The following is a 20,849-nucleotide window of genomic DNA, read 5'->3' as shown; positions in this document are numbered from 1 at the left end:
TCCAGGTGAGGTTTTGCGGGATTTGACCCCCCCCCCCTAAATTCTTTTCTGACATGTAAAAAGCGTAACAACAATGTATAAGAAAAAATTTTTGATGCGTTCTTAATGTTGTTGTTTTTATAAGCCCCCTCTCACAGAAAAAAATACTCGCTCCCCAACAAAAATCCTGAATACACCCTTGCTTCATAGTCAAAGACTGGGCAAGAGGGCCAGTAGCTGAACAGAGACAGAAATTAGCAGCAGTAGACTCCTATTTGTATCTGCTACTCACAGGAGCAATACAAGAAGGTTTTCATCACCTATATCTTGTTCACGGTTAAGATTCTTTCTTTTTTAATACTGAGAAGGTCTTGATTTACAAGGGCGAAAAACCTGAATGATTTTTCTTCTTTTTTTCTTCTCGCTGGCGATACACCTGTGGTTTTTCATATTTTCTTCTTTGGTTTGATTAACGTACAGTCAGAGGCGTCATTTGGGGGTGGCAAGGGGGAGCAGTTGCCCCCCCCCCCAATAATGTGGAGAAAAAATATTATACATCCCATGCCCTTTGACTATCCAGATGTGGACCCTTCTTGCCCCTCCCCCCCCCCCTCCAATAAAAATTTTGGAGATTCACTCCTTCGGACAGTGTAAGGTTATGATTGCCTTACTGGCCTAGTCTATTTTCATTTCGATACTTCAAATATTCGTTGTTATTTTTCCTAAGAAATATACATGAAAAATATAACTTTAAGTGATTAAAAGGAAACTTAAATCACACAGACACTAAAGTCAACAGTAAAGTATGTCAAATAAGGAACTTGAAAAACAAACCGACATCACTAATCAAGATAACTATATTGACTTTTTTGTTGTTTTCTAAATGTCCTGGAGAAAACAAACATATTTCTAAGTGGAAGTATTGAATTCATATGTTACGAATAGATTTTATTATGTCATACCTCATTTGAAAATACTTTGATGAAAAGCACATAATCAATAATGCTCAAACCATTGGAAACCTTATCTATGAATGCCTGTCATTATCCTTTGGCAATCAAGTATATACAACACTACCCACAAAAAAGGAGCTTTCACCTTCTATATGCATAAGCTGAGTTTTTTTTATAGTTCTTTTAAAATTGTATAAAACAGGAAAAAATCGACGCCAGCTGTATAAAAACTTGTACGACATTCACAGTCTATCCGTTTTCTAGTGTTTTTTACAAAATTATCTTGCCAGTCATAGTCTCATTCCGCGACTTAAGACTAAGCTACTTAATAATAACGAAGTTACCTATTCTAGGGGAAATGCTGCAGGAATGCATTAAGACGCTTTAATTCTGGGTAATAAGGTGTGAAAACACTTACGATATAGTGTTTTTCCAAGTTATGTGAATGAAAGAAAACATGTCTTCTGTCAAAAATACATAAATTGTTTATTAAACGGCAAAGACATGCACGAATAAAAAAAAAGCGGAAATATGCTTAATCTATTAATTTTTTTTAATGGATCCATTTTATTTTACATCCAAGCTAATAACAAGTCAAACTAACTGGCTTTACTTTTTAACTATCTTAGGGTTTCAGAGTTAGAGCAAGAGACAAAATTTAGACTTATTTTTCTTTAGAGGCAAATTTTAACGAACAAAATTACAGGCAACATGTTTGCTTAAGCAATTTTCCTTAGCTCAATCATAAGAGGCAAAAAAAGAATAATAAGAAATTGGATAGTTTCTACTAGATAAATTAGAGATTGCAGTAACTTTTAACGTTAACCTATATTCAGTTTTCTTGTTAATTTTATGTAATGTAAGCCAATTTGGTATTTAAAACAAAATGAGGTTCTTCCATTGAACACGGAATTTCTCAAGAAATAAAATAGAAGTTGTTTTAGTTCCCTAAAAGTTAAAAAGCTTAAGAGTTCTTATAGAGTAGTCAATAATACTAATTGGAAAAATATTTTTCCATGCTTCTTAGAGCCACTATTGCCAAACTCTTTTAAGAGAATATACTTTAACCAAAAGTAGTTGACTTGGAAGTACACTCTTGATATCAGCAGCTACCACTAGAGATTGATCATCAAATCAATTTTAGGAAAATTGGAGAAGAAACTATCTTGCTTGATTTGTATTAAAACCTTGCATTCATTAGCAGCAACCTAGAACTATCTTGTTCGCTGGAAAGAAGTTGAAATCATAATGAAGCTACCTACTAATTGATCAATCTTTTTATATTTTGAATAAAAAATTATAAGGCAATAGATTAGGATCTTTTGAAACGTTAAGTAACATATCCCTTCTTATGATACCGTTATATCTGAAATATCCGTCCGCCATCTATAATATTCGTCCGCTTATTCATCAATAGGCTGAAGAAAAAGAAGATTAAGGGTTTTGATGATATACAAGGCTGTATCCAGGATTATTGTTCTGTAAGGGTTTTCTTTGGGGGGGGGCAGTTACAAAAACTTTAAAAGACATCAAATATTAGTTTAAGTACATTTTTTAACGTTTTTACAAGTCGGAAAAAAACTTGGAGGGGAGGTTCAAACCCCCTCCCCCCTGGATACGGCCTTGATGATATAATATGGTATCTATCTAAAATTTACCACACGTGTAATTTAACACGGTGGAAACCCTCTTTCAAGTATTCAATAATAGTAATTGGAAAAAATAGCCCTGATTCCCAGATAAAGTATTTCCAAAGCCTGTATTTTGTTTCGGCGATTTGAGGAAAATCAGAGAGAAAAATTGTTTTTTGCTTGACTTACAATAAAATGTTTTATTCCTCAGCAACTATCTGGAAAAAATTCTGTTTGCTGGAAAACTTTTCAATTAGCATGAAACTACCTATTCTTAGTTCAATTCTTTGAAAATTGGAAAATAATGATTTATAAGGCATTAGATTGGGACCTTGTAATTTATTAAGAGATGATTAAGAAACCTTACCCTGGATATGCTTGTATCAAAAACTTTATTATTATGCCCAAACATATAGTTTTTAAACCATACACATAACGGCTAGATTAAAATCTTCTCTTGTCTTCTTAAAAAAAAGATTCGGCTACGCTCTTTAAAGTGATTATTTACTTATCTGTTGTCATTTTAAGAACACTCTTATCATCCACTAAAGTACCAAAGTATATGCTTTTAAGTCCATCCAATATCAAAGCCAAGTCAATATTCATTTGGGAATGTAGAAAGACTCTTTATAATGGCAAATTCTCTTAATTCACTCTCTTCACTATATTCCAGAAAACATTAACTTTTTGAACTGCATTCTATAAATTTTACAAATATATCTCGACAGCTGAGACCCCTCTGAATCTCTCCAGCTGTATCCATTAAAGTTTTCTATTTTAGAATTCCAACAGTAAGAATTCCAGAATTGTAAATTAGTAAACCTTGCAAACTCTAAAAAAAAAAACAAGAAAAAACAAAAAAACATAATACACTCATGATCACACTTTTTTATATCTGCTATTGCTTGCAACAGTAATGGTATTTGAAGAAAATTTTCTAATTGCGCGTTGGCAACTTTTAAAAATAAAATATTGAAAGAATTAGTGCGGATAGAGAATAGAATCTCACTATGTTCTTACATGTGCTACGTCAGAAATGGTTTAAAGTGGCTATCTAATCAATATCAATGTGGTTACCGTACTTTTTTCTTAATAAAACAAAAGCAAAAGAAAGAGTATTTCCGAACGTAATATCCAATTCCCATTCATATTTATCTTGAATTTTCTTATTCATGAGGTGACGGGGAACTCAATCTATTGGATTAGAAGATTTCCGATTTTCCCAGTGAAAGAGTACTGGAACCAGTAAGCCACTGAGCATTGGAGTAGAATAGGAAGACGAGCATTAATTCGAGAAAATATAGAAGAAAAACAACTATCTATCTAAGATAAATTGCTATACATGAAAGAAGAAGCTATTGAATCCCAATCATACCGTGGAAGGGGTGATTGGAGATTGTATTGCATTGAATTAAAAAAAAACTATCTGCTTCAATTTTCTTTCTAATATGAAAACCTTTTTAAGGGTTATTTGGGTTGCTTCAGAGGAGTTAGTCAGTCAGGACTAGTGTTGGGTATTGTAGGATACCCAATTCTGTATCAGATAAAGGATTGTTGACATTTAGTTTGCTATTTTGCACCCCTCTCACGCCTACCATTTCCCCAAACACATCCAATCAAAATTTTGAGATTTTGGAATTTTGGCATAATTTTGGGCAAATTTTTGGCATTTTGTTCAACGTAGTTGAAAGTTCTGGAAAGTAGGTCTTTGAGGATGACAACCCCCCAAAGCCCTCAGGGCAAGGGTTGTAAGTTATGTCCAGTTGGTATATGAGGTTTTTATAAAAAGCGTTGTCGTAGAAAACTTCAATAAGAGCTCATTCCATTGGAAATTAAAAGGTCTAGTGCCATTTTCAATGGTAGAAAATGATTGGAGCGCAACTAACCCCCCTCTCACGCCCAAAATTTCCTCAAACACATCCAATCAAAACTTCGAGATAGCTATTTTGTTCAACGTAGTTGAAAGGCTTAGAAATTATGTCTTTGAGGATGCCAAATCACCCACAGCCCCCAAGGCAAAGGTTGCAAATTATTGCCTGGGGGGCATATGAGGTTCTTAAGGAGAGTGTTGTCGTAGAATGTTCAAAAGGGGCTCATTTAATTGGAAATTGAGAGGGCTAGTACCCTTTTTATAGTCGAAAGTGATTGGAGGTTAACTAACTCCCCTCTCACGCCCACCATTTCCCCAAACACACCACAAACACAAAAAGGGCTCATTCAATTAGGAATTGAGAGGGACAGTGTCCTTTTTAATAGTCAAAAGTAATTGGAGGGAGAATCACCCTCCTCCCCCCTCCAGGCCCATCATTTCTCCAAACACTTCTGATCAACATTCTGATATGGCCATTTTGTTCAACTTAGTTGAAAAGTACGTAAATTATGTCTTTGAGGATGAAAACCCCCCCCCCCCATAGCCCTTAGAACAAGGGTTGTAAGCTATGCCCTAGGGGAATATACGGTTTTTATGGAAAGTGTTGTCATAGAAGCTTTCAAAAAGGGCTCATTTGAATGGAAATTGAGAGGGCTAGTGCCTTTTTTATTAGTCGAAAGTGATCAGAGGGTAAATGACCCCCTTCCCCATCATTTCCCCAAACACTTCCAATCAAAATTTTAAGATAACCATGTTGTTGAACGTATTTTAAAGAATCGGAAACTATGTGTTTGAGGATAACAAAGGGTTTTAAATTATGTCCTCGGTGCATATAAGATTTCTATAGAAAGCGTGGTCATACAAAGTTCGGAGGGGGCTTATTGGATTAGTAATCAGATGCTCTAGTGCTCATTTTAAGAGTCAGTGATCGGAGGACAGATACCCCCCCCCCTCCGCACACACACGTCGTATTGTCCTGAAATGCATCTAATAGAAATTTTGAGATAGCCATTCTATTCAAAATACAAGTAGTCTAATAGCTGTAGTTTAAATATCATATAACAAGCCTTTAGGGGTTGTAACAAACCCCAGAGATTAGGGGTAAGGGTTGTAATTATGTCCAGGGGGTATTTAAGGTTTTCCATAAAGGGATGGTTGTTTAACTTTAGAAGAGGCTCGTTTGGTTGAAAACTGGAAGTTCTAGTTCCTTTTTAAGCGTCAAAAGTAATGGACGGCATTTAGCCCCCCTCCCCTAAAACCCCTCTTTTCATCAAACATATCTGATTGAAATTATGAGAGAGCGATTTCTTTTCAAGACAGTCCAAAGAATATATAATAATGTCTTTAGGAATGACACAACCCCCCAGTGCCCTGGGGATAAAGTTGCAAATTATTTCATGAGGGCATATAAGGTATTTATAGAATAGGCGGTCGTATAGGCATAAGATGGAGCTTATTTGATTTGAAATTGGAAGTTTTAGTGCCCTTTTTAAGATTCAAAGTGATGAAAGCAAACAGCTCCCTCCCCTCCTCCATGCTCATCGTTTGCCTTAACACCACCAATTAAAATTTGGAGATAATAATTTTATTCGTCGTAGTTGAAGGTTTCGAAAATTATGTCAGTGAGGCAGACACCCCCCCCCCCTATAGCTCTTACGGAAAGGAATGTACATTATTCCCTTGTGGCATGTAAGGTTCTTATAAAAAGGGTGGTCGTATATGCTGTGTAGGGGACTCGTTGGATTGGTAATCACAAATCCTAGTGCCCTTTTTAAGAGTCAAAGTGATCAGAGTGCAGCTACCCCCCTCCATACACACACAAACACGTCGTGTTTTCCTGAAATGTATCCAATAGACATTTTGAGACAGTCCCTTTTATTCAAAATAGTCTAAATATCATATAAAAAGGCTTTTGAGGTTAATACAAACGACCAGAGCCTGAGGACGAGGGTTATAAGTTATGCCCCTGGGGCATTTAAGGTTCTTATGGCAGGGATGGTTGTATACACTTTAGAGGTGACTCATTTGGTTGAAATTGGAAGTTCTAGTTCCGTTTTAAGAGTCAATAGTGATGGAGATCAAGCAGCACCCCCCCCCTCCTCACCAAACTACCGCTCTTTTCACCAAGTGCATCTAATTGAAATTGTGCGATCGCAATTTTGTTTAAAATAGTCGAAAGAACATATAACAACGCTTCCAGAGTTGGCGCAACCTCCCCCTCCAGCGCCGTAGGGCAAGGGTATTAAATTATGCCCTGGGGGCATATAAGGTTTTTATGGAAGGGGTGGTCGTATTAAATTCAGATGGGTCTCATTTGATTTTAAATTGGAAATTATAGTGCCCTTTTCAAGAGTAAAGGTTATTTGAGAGGCCCCCCCCTCCCCGTCCACGCCCATCCTTTCACATAACAAATAACCAAACAAAGTTTTGAGACATCTATTCAACATCCCCTTCAACACACGATGACATTTCTAACTTAATACCGTCAACCGGTCCTGAAACATTGCTGATACGTCCTCTTGACAATGTATATGGGCATAGTGTGTTTAGATTTATTTCAATAGGCTACAGTTACAATATTGCCCGAAATTATCACCTTAATACCCCTAGGTTTATTAGTTGTAGTAGTAGCACCAGTAAAAATAGTAGTAGCTGTAGGAGTACAGTTAATGGTAGTAGTTTTAGCTTTAGTAGCAGTAGTAGTAATAGCAGATATAGTAATAGTAGTAATAGCTGTAGGAGTAGAAGCATTAGTGTTATGATGAAAATATAGTCTTTTGGTTAGTTCAACATCCCCCCCCCCAACAAGTGTTATAGGTTTTAATTTCATACACAAAACTTTTCTAAGATATTGCTGAAATGCCCTTTGAGAACCTGCATACGGATGGCAGGTTGTCATCCGTACAACAGAATATTCTCTGAAAATTTCACCTTCATACCTTCATAGGCTGTGAATTTTTAGCTTTCCAGAAGATACTGTGTGTAATCATTTAATGCTGCTTCTACGGTTACTGTAACTAACGACACTAATGGCATTGAATTGAAACTCTTAAGGAAAGTTTAAGAGGAGGTTTAATTAAACGAAAAACCATTATGTATGCAGGTATTAAAATGGCATGTAAGTACTATAGGGCATATAAGGACATAGGCAGCGATGCTCTATCGTAGCTAGTAATATCATTGTTTTTTTAAATGAGCTAGTTTGATGGAAATTAAAAGCACTAGAACCCTCTTAAGAGTCAAAAATGTGGGATGTTAAGTAGGTAGGGCATAATGACTCCGGGGGGAGTGACGTCACAGTCAGTTTATTGATCGAGTCTAATGGGGTCAATGTCCCCCTTTTCCAAGGTCGTTTTATTTGTTGTTTCTATGTGTAATGACTCCGGGGGGGGGGGGGGGTTGCACATACGCATTGACGGGAAGTGATGTATTGATCGACTCGAGGGGAAGTGGATTTCTGAGAAATTGGTTACATAATTGGCGGGGAATTATTGATCGAGTCTAACGGGAACAGGATCACGTGTCTTTTTCTAAGCCAATCAGGGAATTTATGTAAGGTTTCCCATTACATCACAATTTGAACTTGAGATTTTGTATATAACGGACATACGTTGTGATTAAACTATCAAAAAGTTTTAAGAAACCATGGAACAAGCATCGATTATTGATGAGTTGGAAACTCTGGCTACATCGATTTATAATGTGAGTTCTATTTAGTAAATTTTCTTAGTTTATTTCCAAATTAAATCATTTTACATAGTCCCACTCCAGTAAGTTCAAATTCAGGGAATACCCCCCCCCCCACAAAACAAACTCCACTATATGATGTTTATAATCGATAGAAAGCAAAAAATACACTCTTTTTTACCACGTAAACCCCATCCTCCCTCTCTCCCCCCGTTTATGACTTTAATCCTTTCATTGGAAATAATTCTTACCTAAAAGTGACAGTCAACTTTCTGTCAATCCCTTAGCTATTAAGCCACTATGGCTTGACTTACAGATTTCCCGCAAAGATTTAAACAGGTGTAATTATTGAACCCTTTAAAGTACATCCCGCTTTGCTAAATCCTTATGCCTTTGGATAGCAATAGCTTCCGCTGAAAAAATGATACTTTTTCCCGTTAAATTAAAAACAGTTTCACACGGAAAGAGATTGCTATTGATTAGGCTTTGTAAGGCTACAGGCTTTGCGAAATTCTATGTTGTATGGTTGAGGGAAACGCGTTATTTCCAAAATTAAGGTCTAACAAATACTTTTTGGACATTATGTAAACGTGGGGAGGCGGGGAAGGCGCAATACCTCGCTTCTAACAGCTTCGTTGTATGGTGAAAACAAACTGTTTCTTCGCGGGAAAAGTAAGGGGGGTTAAGAAAGCTGTTCATAGCTGCAATGAAAAGATGGAATGAAGTACAGGCCCTTTTAAATTATATAAATCTTTGAACATAGAGGAATAATGTGTAAATATATGCGTTGCGTCTCTAGGCATGTTTTTAATTTTTTCTAGCGTTCTTTCGATAGAGTTTCGTTTATATTCCAAGGAGGGGCCGTGAAAACTATGGTTTTTTAACTTTGATACACAAGGCTAGACAGAAAAGTCTTTAGGAGTTGAATGAAGACTATATTATGCGTAAAATGAATAGCATTTTTACCTATGATCGCAAATTTTAGGCCTATAAGCTATGTGTTAACGAGCTTTTTTTAAAATCTATTTTAAAGCCTATAGACTGGAATATTTAAATTTTTTTTTAAATAGTAAAAATAGAAACATTGATTTCTATCTTAAGGCTACAGACTACTGATTGTCAAGGTTTATTTTTTCACAAGTTGTGTAATAAAAACGTTTGATTTCTAAGCCTAGTATATTTCTCACAAAATTTTACTTTTTGCTTTACTGAAAAGGGGGGGGGGCTTCTTTGCGATAAATGCTTTCTAGACAAAATTATGGTTAGGGTGGGGGGTACTAATTTTTCTTCTGTAAAAAGGGGGATCATTATTCAATACTAAATTGTTTCTTCTTTTTAAGGCTAATTATGAGAAATGCGAGCCTCCTCCTGAAAATAGGGCAAGGCACACAGAGGTAACCCCTGTGAGACCATCAATTATTAAGTATGCTGGCCCTTCCATGACCCCAAAACAAAGCAGGAGGGATACAGGTCCATCTGCACTCCATGAGCAAGGCGAAAATGTGACTATCCCCACCCTACACGGACAAGATGCTGCCCCCTCGAACCCCAGTTATGCTGCGGGCCTTCTGTGGTCCTATTACAAGCTGAAAATGCGCACCCTTCAAGCCCCAGTCTAGCTATGGGGCCTTCCGTGCAAGCTGCCACGCCTGGGTCTTCAAGACCAACACTGACTATACAAGGCGAGAATGAGCCTCCTTCAACCCTCCACAAGCAAGCTGCAAATCATAATGTAAGTTTTTAAATATCATTTCTGCTAATGAATTTTCTCCCAAGTCAATTTGAATGTTAGAGAATGTACCATTTTTCAAAGCAGATAGAGTATTAATATAAAATTTTTTGAGGGGTTGTTTGAACAAAATCAAAGCATACTATACTGCTGACGTAATATGGACATGTACGCTTTTTTACCTCTACTTTCTATCTGGTTACAGAAAAATATCTACCTATCTCTTTCATCTGTTTTAGGCCTTTCTTTTCATCATTTTTCAACACAGTATAAGTGTGTTAGGCCTTTCTTTTCATAATTTTTTCAACACAGTAAAAGCGTGTCAGAGATATTTTTTCAACCTGATAAAATATAGCGTTCCCTCTTTTGAATCAGGTCAAGTGCATGCATTCACCCTGCTAAATTCTCATAGCGAAGCCAAAAACAGGCACTATATTCAAGTCATAATTTCCCATAATAAATAGCAAAATCTTTGCGATAAAAACTGCATTATTAACGAATGGTAAATCTTGCTTCTACAAATATTATAAAAACAATTTTCTATCGGAATGAGAGGAGATTGTCTGAAAGGGATAGGCTACCAAGAAAAGACCCCGGTTTTTTCAAAGTAGATAAAGAGTATTAATATGAAATTTTTTGAGGGGTTGTTTGAACAAAATCAAAACCTATTATGTTATCTTTTAGATTGTATTAAGTTGGAACTTTCAGAATATATATAGAGTTAACCAAACACTACTAAGTGCGTTTTAAATAATAATCCAATTTTAAAAATAGGGTGATTTAGAGACTTTAAAAATAAGCTAATTTCTTTTATAGGTTGTATTGGCACCATTTTCGCCGTCATCATCTTCATCGATTGAAGAAGAAGCTGCGCATGTGGAGCTCTCCAACAATTCACCATGGAATGGTAATTCACTGGAAATACCAGATAATATTGACGATTTCTTAACCGATTATTTTAATGTAGGTAATGTAGAAAACCAGATTCAGTTGTGGGGGGGGGGGTAGGGATTCAATTAAGGTTTCAATTGTTTTATAGATATTTTATTTAAATGAGGGAAAAAGCGAGGTTTATCATCATGATGTACACACCGAGATGTTGGTCGTCTAGCCGCATTTAGAAAATTTTGAGGGTGTGTTTTCGGAGTGGATAGACCACATTATTACCCATCTCAAGAATTATAGCGAAAATGGGAGAGGGTCTGTGGTTTTATTTGTTGAAAATTTAAGGGTTCATATTTGTAAATTTAAAAAAGATTTTATTTTAAGAGGGGGCATAGGGATGAGGGTATAGTCTTAAATTATAATCCAGATTTAGAATGTCAAGGCGTTCAGCGAATCTGTTTCGAAACAGGTCAAAAATGTTTCAAGTATGCTTTCCTCATATCAGCTTTCCGACCTTTGAAAGATGTCGCTACAAAGAAAAATTTAGAATATTGGGCTGTGCATGGGAAGGAGGGGTCCGATTTTCTCATTGTAGATTTCACTTGTTTATAGGAAAAATGCCCAGTAACGCTCAGGTCCATTGATATTTTTGAAAGAGCAAAGATCCATTTAAATATCGGTGTTTCTGTGGTTCAATATGAAACAGAATTTGAGGATGGGGTTCGTTCTAAAAAGAAAGGGGTGGTGTTCCCAGTTAGGGACCCGTCGATTGAATTGGTGAAGCACTGGGTTTGGTTGTTGTATACACCACCTAGTGAACCCAATGCAATTGGCTATTTTAACCCAATTACAGACATCAGTAGAGTTCTGAGGGACGGTAAGAAAAGAGGATATGTTTCTACTGCCCGAAATGCCTGTCTCGATTTCGTAATTATTTAAAACTACGGGATCATATGAAGCACTGTAGACGGCACGGCTACTAGTCAGTGGAAACGGTTTCGGGGGATAGGGCCATTTAACGCTTTAAAAATTTTCAAAATACCCTCCTCCAGAGCAACAAAATCTCTTTGGATTGTGAGGCGAAGATAGTGTAAGTGAACGATCGTCGATTTCCAAATTGAATCAAAGAACATCGAGCCATTGCAGTCTCCTACGCCCACGCACAAAGAGACAGTTCTAACTGCATGCAGTTGTTGGAAATAGTTGAAACGTTGGATGAGGGTGAGTGCATGGTCAAGGCACTGACTAAATTAATTGGCACCGCTAATGGAGCTATTTCTCGTTTGAGAAATACACATTACCCTATGTTATTTTCTGCAGAGGATCGTCTCGCGATTAAAAATCAAAAAATATGCTGGGTTTGTAAGGGGTAGTTTGAAGAGGCGGATAAAGGGGAAAGGGACTAGGGGGAAAAGAGGGAGGAAGGGGAAAGTCAGAGACCACAGTCACTTGTGGCAGGAAATATCAACAGGGGGTAGTAATTTTAGAGGGGTAGCACATCAATCATGCAATGTGAATGTAAGCCAGCAGTTTTTTATTCCAGTTTTTATTCATAATTCAAATTATGATTTAAAATTTATTTTACCGGCTTTGGCACGTATGCACAGGGAGGGAGGGGGAGTAGATGGTCCATGGGTAAATAATTAATTTACCTAAAACATCATTCCCAAATCAGCAGAAAAGCTAGTGCTTCTCGAGTTGAAATGGCAGGTAGTGAATAACGGGCATACGTGTCTGGATAAAATCAGGTTTCTAGATTCTTTTAGTTTCTTCCCCAAGGCATTGAGTCAATTGATTGAAGTGGGGAAAAGCGACAATTTTGATAGTTTTCCTCTGCTTAAACAGCAATTCCCAGACAGTGAGATATATGACCTACTGACCTGTAAAGGTGTATATGCATACGACTATTACTGTTCTGGCGCTCGCTTAAGCGAGGAGAAACTACCTCCGATTGAAGCTTTCTATAATTCACTCACCAACAGTGAATGCACTGCCGAGGGATATGAATTTGCCAAGAAGGTATGGACTAAGGGTAATTGTAAAAATGAGTGGGATCATTGTAGACTGTACTTGGCCAGTTAAGTTTTAACTCCTTTAGATATTGTCTGCAAGAACACAGATCAAATCTATTCAGAGTTTGGACTAGATATCGGGTGTTATTTTTCCACACCACATTTGGTGATGGACCTAATTTTAACACTTAGTAGGGAAGAAATAGGTTTGAGAACTCATGTACATCAACACCTTTTTGTAGAAAGATCAATGAGGGGTGGGTATGTCTTTCATGGGGATCGCGTTTTGACAACAGGTCCAAGCGGGCAAAATAGCACCGGTGTAAAGTCAAATGCAGTTTACCTTGACATGAACTCATTGTATCCCTCGGCAATGTCTCACTACTCTTTGCCGTGTGGGAACTATAAATGGCTTGAGAATCCTTGTGAGCTCCCCGACATTCACACCGTTGAGGACAATGGGCCACAAGAATGGTTCTTTGAAATTGAAGGTCACATTCCATTGGCGCTTCATCATTCAGTCAGAGATTTTTTTCCCCTGTATCAATCGATCAGTGACCAAGGACTCTCTCAGTCCCTACAATCGATCATTGGTTGAGGATATGGGGATGCCCTGGACCCCCTCCAAGCAAAAACGGATTGCAGATCTGGACCCTAAACATAATATCGTTGTTCACCATGTACTTTTGCACTGGATGGTGAACAATGGTTTCAAGATCACTAAAATACATAGGGTCCTGCAATTCAGTCAAAAACCTTACTTAAAGACGTTTATCGATACCTTTGTCGATAAACACTCTCGGGCAAACAGTAAAGTAGAGAAGGAAATGTACAAGCTAATTCTAAATTCAGCCATTGGAAAAATGTGTGAAGGCGTACGGAACAGCTCTCGTTGCGACGTCGTAACTGACCCCAAGAATGTGCACGAATTATTGCAGACCCCAATTTTACATCGTTCACGAGCATAGAAGCAAAGATGGTCCTTATACAAGAGAAAGAAAGATCTGTGGCACCTAAAATAATTATAGCGGATGGTAGCTATTTTCTGAAAAATTCAAAAACGCTCTTTCTGTGGTTTTTTTACAAATTATGGAATCGGCCCTTGCCCAGAACATGAGAGGTTAATTTGTACGATGGGGCCACAGATTATCTGCTGTTAAAAGCAACGAGGATTTATTGGGGGATTTAGAAAATGGGGAACACATCAGCTCGCGGATGGATTTCACTAACTGGAATCCGTCCCTCTACTCCGAGTTGGTGAAACGTCAGGCCCCCAACCAACTACTCATGTTGAATTCAAAGACGGGGAGTGATTTGATATCCAGTGGGGTGTTCCAGGGTCCTAAAGTATATTGCGTTGAAACTCATAACAGGGATATAAAGCAGGCGTGTAAAGGGGTGCCTACACATTTTGTAAAGAACAATTTCAACATGAGTGTCTACAGAGACTGTGTAGAGAGTAGCCTAGTGCCGAGAGCAAAAGTGCTTGCAATTTGCTCTCTACAGTATAGAAACTATACTGTTAGAGTGGGAAGGAATGCAATGTCATGTATATCTGACAAAGTCCTTGTGCTCGAGAATGGGGTAAATGTACTGCCCCATGGCCACTATAGTATTTCAGACCGGGTTTAATGCATAGACTATCGCAATCAACTTGGTCTGGATAAATTAACCTAACTCAAACCTAACCTCAGCCAAACCTTTCATAAATTAACTTAACTCAAACCTAACCTCACCTAAACCTTTCATAAATTAACTTAACACAACCTAACCCAACCTAACCTTTTATAAATTAAATGCTCTAACCTGCAGCAGTGACGGTGACTATTGTCTACAGTTTTTCCATAGCGATCCCCGGGGGGGGGGGTCCCGCCCGTGGCCAGCCTTCGGCCCGCGGCTCTCCGAAATGGGGGATCCCGCCCGCGGCCGGCCTTCGGCCCGGAGGGGGAGGAGGGTTTTAGTTCATAATGTTCAACTGTGCTATTTTAAGTTCGGGTTTTTTTAAGTGTTGTACAAAAAGTCCTATTGTACAAAAATGTGTGTCTGTGTGTGTGTGTGCAAAAATGTGTTGCTGGACAAAAAGTGTTTTTTTATGACAATAAGTGCTATTGTTGTACATATAATGTGTATGTTGTTCTTGTTGAACAATTGTTTGTATGATAATAAATATTGTTCTTGTTTAAACAGAAGTGTTTTTTTTTATAATAAATGTTGTTCTTGTTGAACAGAAGTGTTTTTGTTCAATAAATGTTGTTCTTGTTGAACAGAAAAGTGTTTTTATGTCGAATAAATGAATGAAATATTGTTTTTGTTGTTCTTGAATAGATAGATCTATGGAAAAATTACTACTTTTTCATTGGACAAGTATGGTTTACAGTTAGTTGTAGTCTGACTGTTGTCAACAACAGCAGCAGTATGTATCAATTTAAAACACCATTCAGATCGCTTCTGTGCGGTTCATCAATGTCTGGGAAAACAACGCTTTTAGCTAAAATAATTCAAAATTGTAATAAAATGTTGTTAGAAAAACCAAAGAAAATTTAATATTGCTGTAGTATTTGGCAGGAATCCTACGATCAAATAAAAGCTATTTCCACAACCATACCAATACAATTCATACGGGGACTTGATGTTTTCAATAGTATTGACCCAAACTCGTGGCTGATTATTGATGATTTGGCTGAATCCATTGAACAGTTCTCACAGGAAATGCTACAGCTGTTTACCGTTCGCTCTCATCATGAAAACATTTCCATAACCCTAGTTCTACACAACCTGTTTCATCAGAGCAAATGTATGAGAACCCTTGCTGTGAGTTGCACCATCTATATTGTCTACCGAGTTGTTCGTGATTCTTGCTCGCTAATAACTCTCAATAAGCAAATATATCCCGGCGCTCCCAAATTTCTGCTGTCAGCGTACACTCAGGCGAAAAATAAGCCCTACGGGTACATTTTACTAGATCTTAATCATAACACATCCGAGGATCTACGTGTAATCACAGATATTTTCGACAAAGAAATTACTGTATATCTTCCGGTGAACAGTAGAAAAAGCTATTAGTTGTAATCATGACACTGAAGAAACTACACGAACAACGGCATTTATTTTCCGTTTTAAGCACTTCAAAACCCCCACTCAGGAAGGCTATACTCAAACATGGTGTTGACATTGATTTCATTAATCTAATATCTGAACTTTGTTTAAATTTAACTGAGGGCAATGTACATTTGCCAGTAGGTGTGAGACAACAGACAAAGCAAAATCGTTCCACTGTACGCGCCTTGGCTTGCAAAAACAAGGAAAAACTTTTTAAAAGAAAACGTCTCCTTCAAGCGGGCGATAGCTTTTTTACACTTTTACTGCCGATAATTACAGGACTTGTAAACAGTTTTATCTAGAGAATGGCTAAACCCTATAAACTGACGCCATTTCAACTTGTCCTCTCGCCCATGGAACATTTTGAAGACAATCTAAGCAAATTCATTAATGGTGAGAATATTGCCGATGACAAAAAGCTAGTTTTACTTCAAGATGTATTGCGACGTGTTGACATACATAGACCTTATCGTGAGAGACCCGCCACCGTCACAGATCCCTCTAAACGGGAAACATCTCCTCAAGATTCAGCAGCAGTGCAATCAAAGAAAAAGGAATTGAATTCCATAGTGACATCAATTGGAAACCTATTGCCAGTGACCTATCGAGAACAGAGTAAAAGAGTATTATCATATCTCATGTTGGAAAGTGGTGGTAATGATGATCAAGTTCAAGTTGACAGCACAGGGAAACGAATTATAATTCAGGGGAAAAGTTATAATCTTGTTTATTTAATTTGTGATATAGTGAAGAATCTTAAAGGACTTTTATCATTTGACAATAATCTATATACGTTTCTAAATGCATCAAACTTCCCCAAAAGTCTTATTGGCAATAAGCAAATTCTAAAGAAACTAAGAGAATATAGTCCTCCAACAACACCAACACCACCATTTAAAAAGAAGATGATTCAATATTGGAAAACACTAGCAGCAGCAGCAATGATTGTATAACACAGAAGATGGTGGCTAGTCAAAAGCGAAGACGGATTGATTCACCCTACAGTGTGCCAAAGGGGAGTGGACATTACACTACGTGTTTGCGTTCAAAATGGTTGAAGTTCTGAAGCATGTCTATGAGAATATTGGTGAAGTGGGAAGTCTAAGTTCCCCCACAACGCTTTCTAAAGTTGCCTCTAACATAGATGGCAGCACATTAAAAAAAGCAAAATAGTATCTAGAAAATGAGCTTAGTTACACACTGCATCGGAATCGCAGGCTTCGCGGCAAATAATATCGTCAAACTAAAGCCTTATTCCCTCTGCATATAATGCAAACTGATCTTTTAACTTTAGACGTGATTCAACGGCGTCACAATGCACCATAAGAATATATTCCAGTGGCAGCCAGTATCTTTTGTCACTATGCCTATGCCATTCCATTGCAATCAAAGAGAGGTGTTGAAGTTGCTCATGCTTTAGAAAGTATTCTTGAACAGGATTGCTATAGAAAAATTTATTCGGATCGCAGTAGCGAATTTGTTAATCCTGATGTGCAAAAGGTTCTATTGAAATATAATACAACACTCTATTATGGTCACAGCCCGATAAAGGCTGTATTGGCTGAACGATTGATAAGAAGATTCGTCTATTAATTTCAAGATATTGTACACTGAAAAGTGCACCTGCTTTTATTCATGATTTAGATAAAATCATGCAAATATACAACCAACGACCTCATCGATCATTGTCCAACTCAAGCCCTCGGGACGTTCATTGCAGTGAAAATACATTTAATGCTTTTCTAAAAGAAATATTCCAGTGAAAAAGAAAAAAATGTGAAGAAGAAATTCAATGTTGGTGATACTGTTCGAATTAATATAACCACCAGTATTTTTGAAAAGGGGAATTATTTATGGAGCACTGAACTATTTAAAGTGTTCAAAATCCTAGACACTACTCCCACGACATATCGACTGCGAGACACCAAAGATGATAAGATTCTCGGCGGTTTTTATGAATATGAACTGCAAAAAGTTAGAAACACTAGTGAAATTTATCAAATTGAAAAGATATTAAAGAGTCGTACTCGTAGGGGCAAGAGACAGTTGCTTGTTCGCTGGCTATGATATAGGATTTTTATGTTACTTTCATGTCCAATGTTTCTGATCCTCTCTACAATGAAATGAATAGAACAAGTGATTTTTGGACGAAACTCTCCCCCACCATCAAATTTGATGATGGAAAGTATGAAGTGGCTCTTGTCGACTGTATTCTCAAAAGTACATATGTCATCCTGAGAATGGATCGTAAATATGAGATAAAAGTTATACCATTTGATTGGTCACTCTTTGCCGAGTATGAATGGGTTGAAGCACTTAAATATAGTGAATATCCTCATGTCACATTGAAATATAAAGAATATGGTAATATGACGGAATTTTGTGCAAAAAACAACAGAAAATTCCCATATCGTCGGATTGATACATTCCATTTTAACTATTCAGTGGAATACGATAGAATTTACATTACCTCATAAGTCGACACTTAAACAATTCGTCTCAATAATAATCTAAGAAATATTCTTGATTTTAAACAGAATATGATCAGTGGTAGAAATGCTGCAACTGTTAACGGGATAGATCATGTTATTTTTGCTGATTATCGACCTGGTTTTGCCTCAGACACTTGTATATTTCTCTATACTTCATTTGTGGAAACATCCCGGGTTGGCAATAGCAATATTCCCCTCCTACGAGTTCTTGAACGAAAAACCAATCAACAACATATTCACCACTACAATATAAAGCATCTTCATGACATTCCCGTAAACACTTCCTATTTGGAACTCTGTCAGTTAACACTAAGAACTGAATTAGGTGACCCCCTAGCAATATCAAAAGTTTTGGCTGTGATTATATGCCATTTTCGACCCATCGCTGAACAACAAGATGTCTAATAGAAAAGTGGTATTCATTTGTCCTGATATTGACTGCTATGTTAATACTCTTGGCCCAAGACAACAGGGCAATGGAATGGACTATTACAATGGGCGTTTGTCAATGTCTGGCTATGGTCTTGGCAGTTGGCTTGCTAAGCTGTTTCGCTCTGCACTACCTCTGGCTAGAAAAAATATTGTACCGGCTGCAACAGATTTTGCATCCTCTAAACTATACGATTGGGGCTCTGGTAAGGATTTTAAAAAAAGTGCTTCGGAAAATCTTAGGTCCAGTGCGTGAACCCTTGGCGAGAGATTAAAACAAAATGGAAAAGGTTTAAAAAGTTCAAGAAACAGTGCATCGCTCATCAGTCTCTACTCAGGTCAGAAACAAAAGACATTCCCCCTGTCAAAGAAAAGTAAGAAAAAGCCAACACTTACGTTAAACAAAAGGAGATGCCCCAGGAAGAGAATTGTTAGATCGAAACTAGATTTCTTTTCCTAAGATGTCATACCTACCACATAAGGATTCCCAACCTTCAATCACCTCCTCATTGAATCTATTCAATGCAGAAAATGTTGATGTGAGTGTAAAACATGGATACTATGAACGATTTTATCCTCAACAACCCCTCTCCGATAATATCCACTTTCAAATTTATTCCAACGAAGACTACTTTATGGACATGTTTTCGACATTTACAGATTTACAAATGAAAGTCCGGAAATCCGGTAATACATTGCCAATTCTTGCCGATGGAATATCCTATGAAAATTGTATATTACATAATTTATTTCGTCAAATCAGTGTCTACATCAATGGCATGCTGGTTAGCACCAGCAACAATCCCTCAAATTATACAAGCTATATGCAATTCATGCTAATGACACCCAAGTCATACAAAGAATTGAGAGGCACCTCTAATGGATATGAATATATTACTAATACTGATAGTACATATGCACTTAAAAATGCTACAACTAGTGAATTATATCTAGTTGGAAAAATATATCATGAAATATTTAATATACCTCAATGGCTACCACCCAATGTTAAAGTGGATATAAAATTGACGCTTACACCATCCAATTTTATATTGAGAAAAGAACCTGCTGGCAATCCGGATGTGACTCTCTCCCTCACCTCGGCAATACTTCATGTACGCAAACAAGAAGTTATGAGTTCTGTTGCTTTGGCAGTGGAAAAACTGAGAGCCAGTGGAAATAATATTAAAATACTTGTTCCTCATACAATCACCAATCAACGTCATATTGCCACGGGGTCACATACCTTCACCCACTCATCCTTTATCAATGACGAAATTCCGTCAAAACTGGACTTGGCATTTGTAAAAAGCGCTAGTGCAATAGAATCGTGGAGTGGATGCCCACATAAATTTGAAAGGTTTGGGCTTTTATCTCTTGTCTACAAAGTAAAGGCAATCCCACTCTACAATCTGTATTTTGATAAATCCCATAGGTCATTGTATGAGTTGACCATGCAAACCTTAGATTATGATTCATAACTATTTGAAAACGGTATAACCGAAGAAATGTTCGCTAAAACGCATTGTATCATTGTATTGGATTTGTCTGGCACCCAGGATATGAGTATAGTACGTACGGGGAGTGTGCGTTTAGAGTGTACATTTGCCGACCCGTTAGCTGAGAGTATTGCACTAATCTCAATAAATCAATATCAAACCTGTTGAGAAATTACTCCCTAAGGCAGTGTTCTAATAGACTTGGCGCCATGAACACCAGTCAAATAATCAATGTATTTAATATGGACCCCTACATGTCCAAATACAAATCCTATTGTCTGCCCTCGGATTTTCTTGAAAAAATTCAAAGTGTCGACAATACCCTAATTATTGTTAATAGCAGTCCGTTGACTGTGCAGACGGGTCATTAGTTTTGCATCTTTCAAACAATGAAAACGATTGAATTTTTTGATCCTCTTGGCCTACCCTATATATTCTAAACTCCACACATCAGCAACTATATTGAGAGCAGCGGGAAAACTATTATTCAAAATCGGAAGAGAGTGCAGGATCTGACAACTAAGACATGTGGCTTCCATGCGCTACTATATTTTGTGTTCAGATATCGCGGCTATACTTACAAG

This window comes from Artemia sp. Qi Xiang Cuo, chromosome 18 (assembly GCF_049724085.1).
Source record: "Artemia sp. Qi Xiang Cuo chromosome 18, ASM4972408v1, whole genome shotgun sequence".
In the NCBI taxonomy this organism is placed as follows: Eukaryota; Metazoa; Arthropoda; class Branchiopoda; order Anostraca; family Artemiidae; genus Artemia; species Artemia sp. Qi Xiang Cuo.
This window is presented reverse-complemented; position numbering follows the sequence as displayed.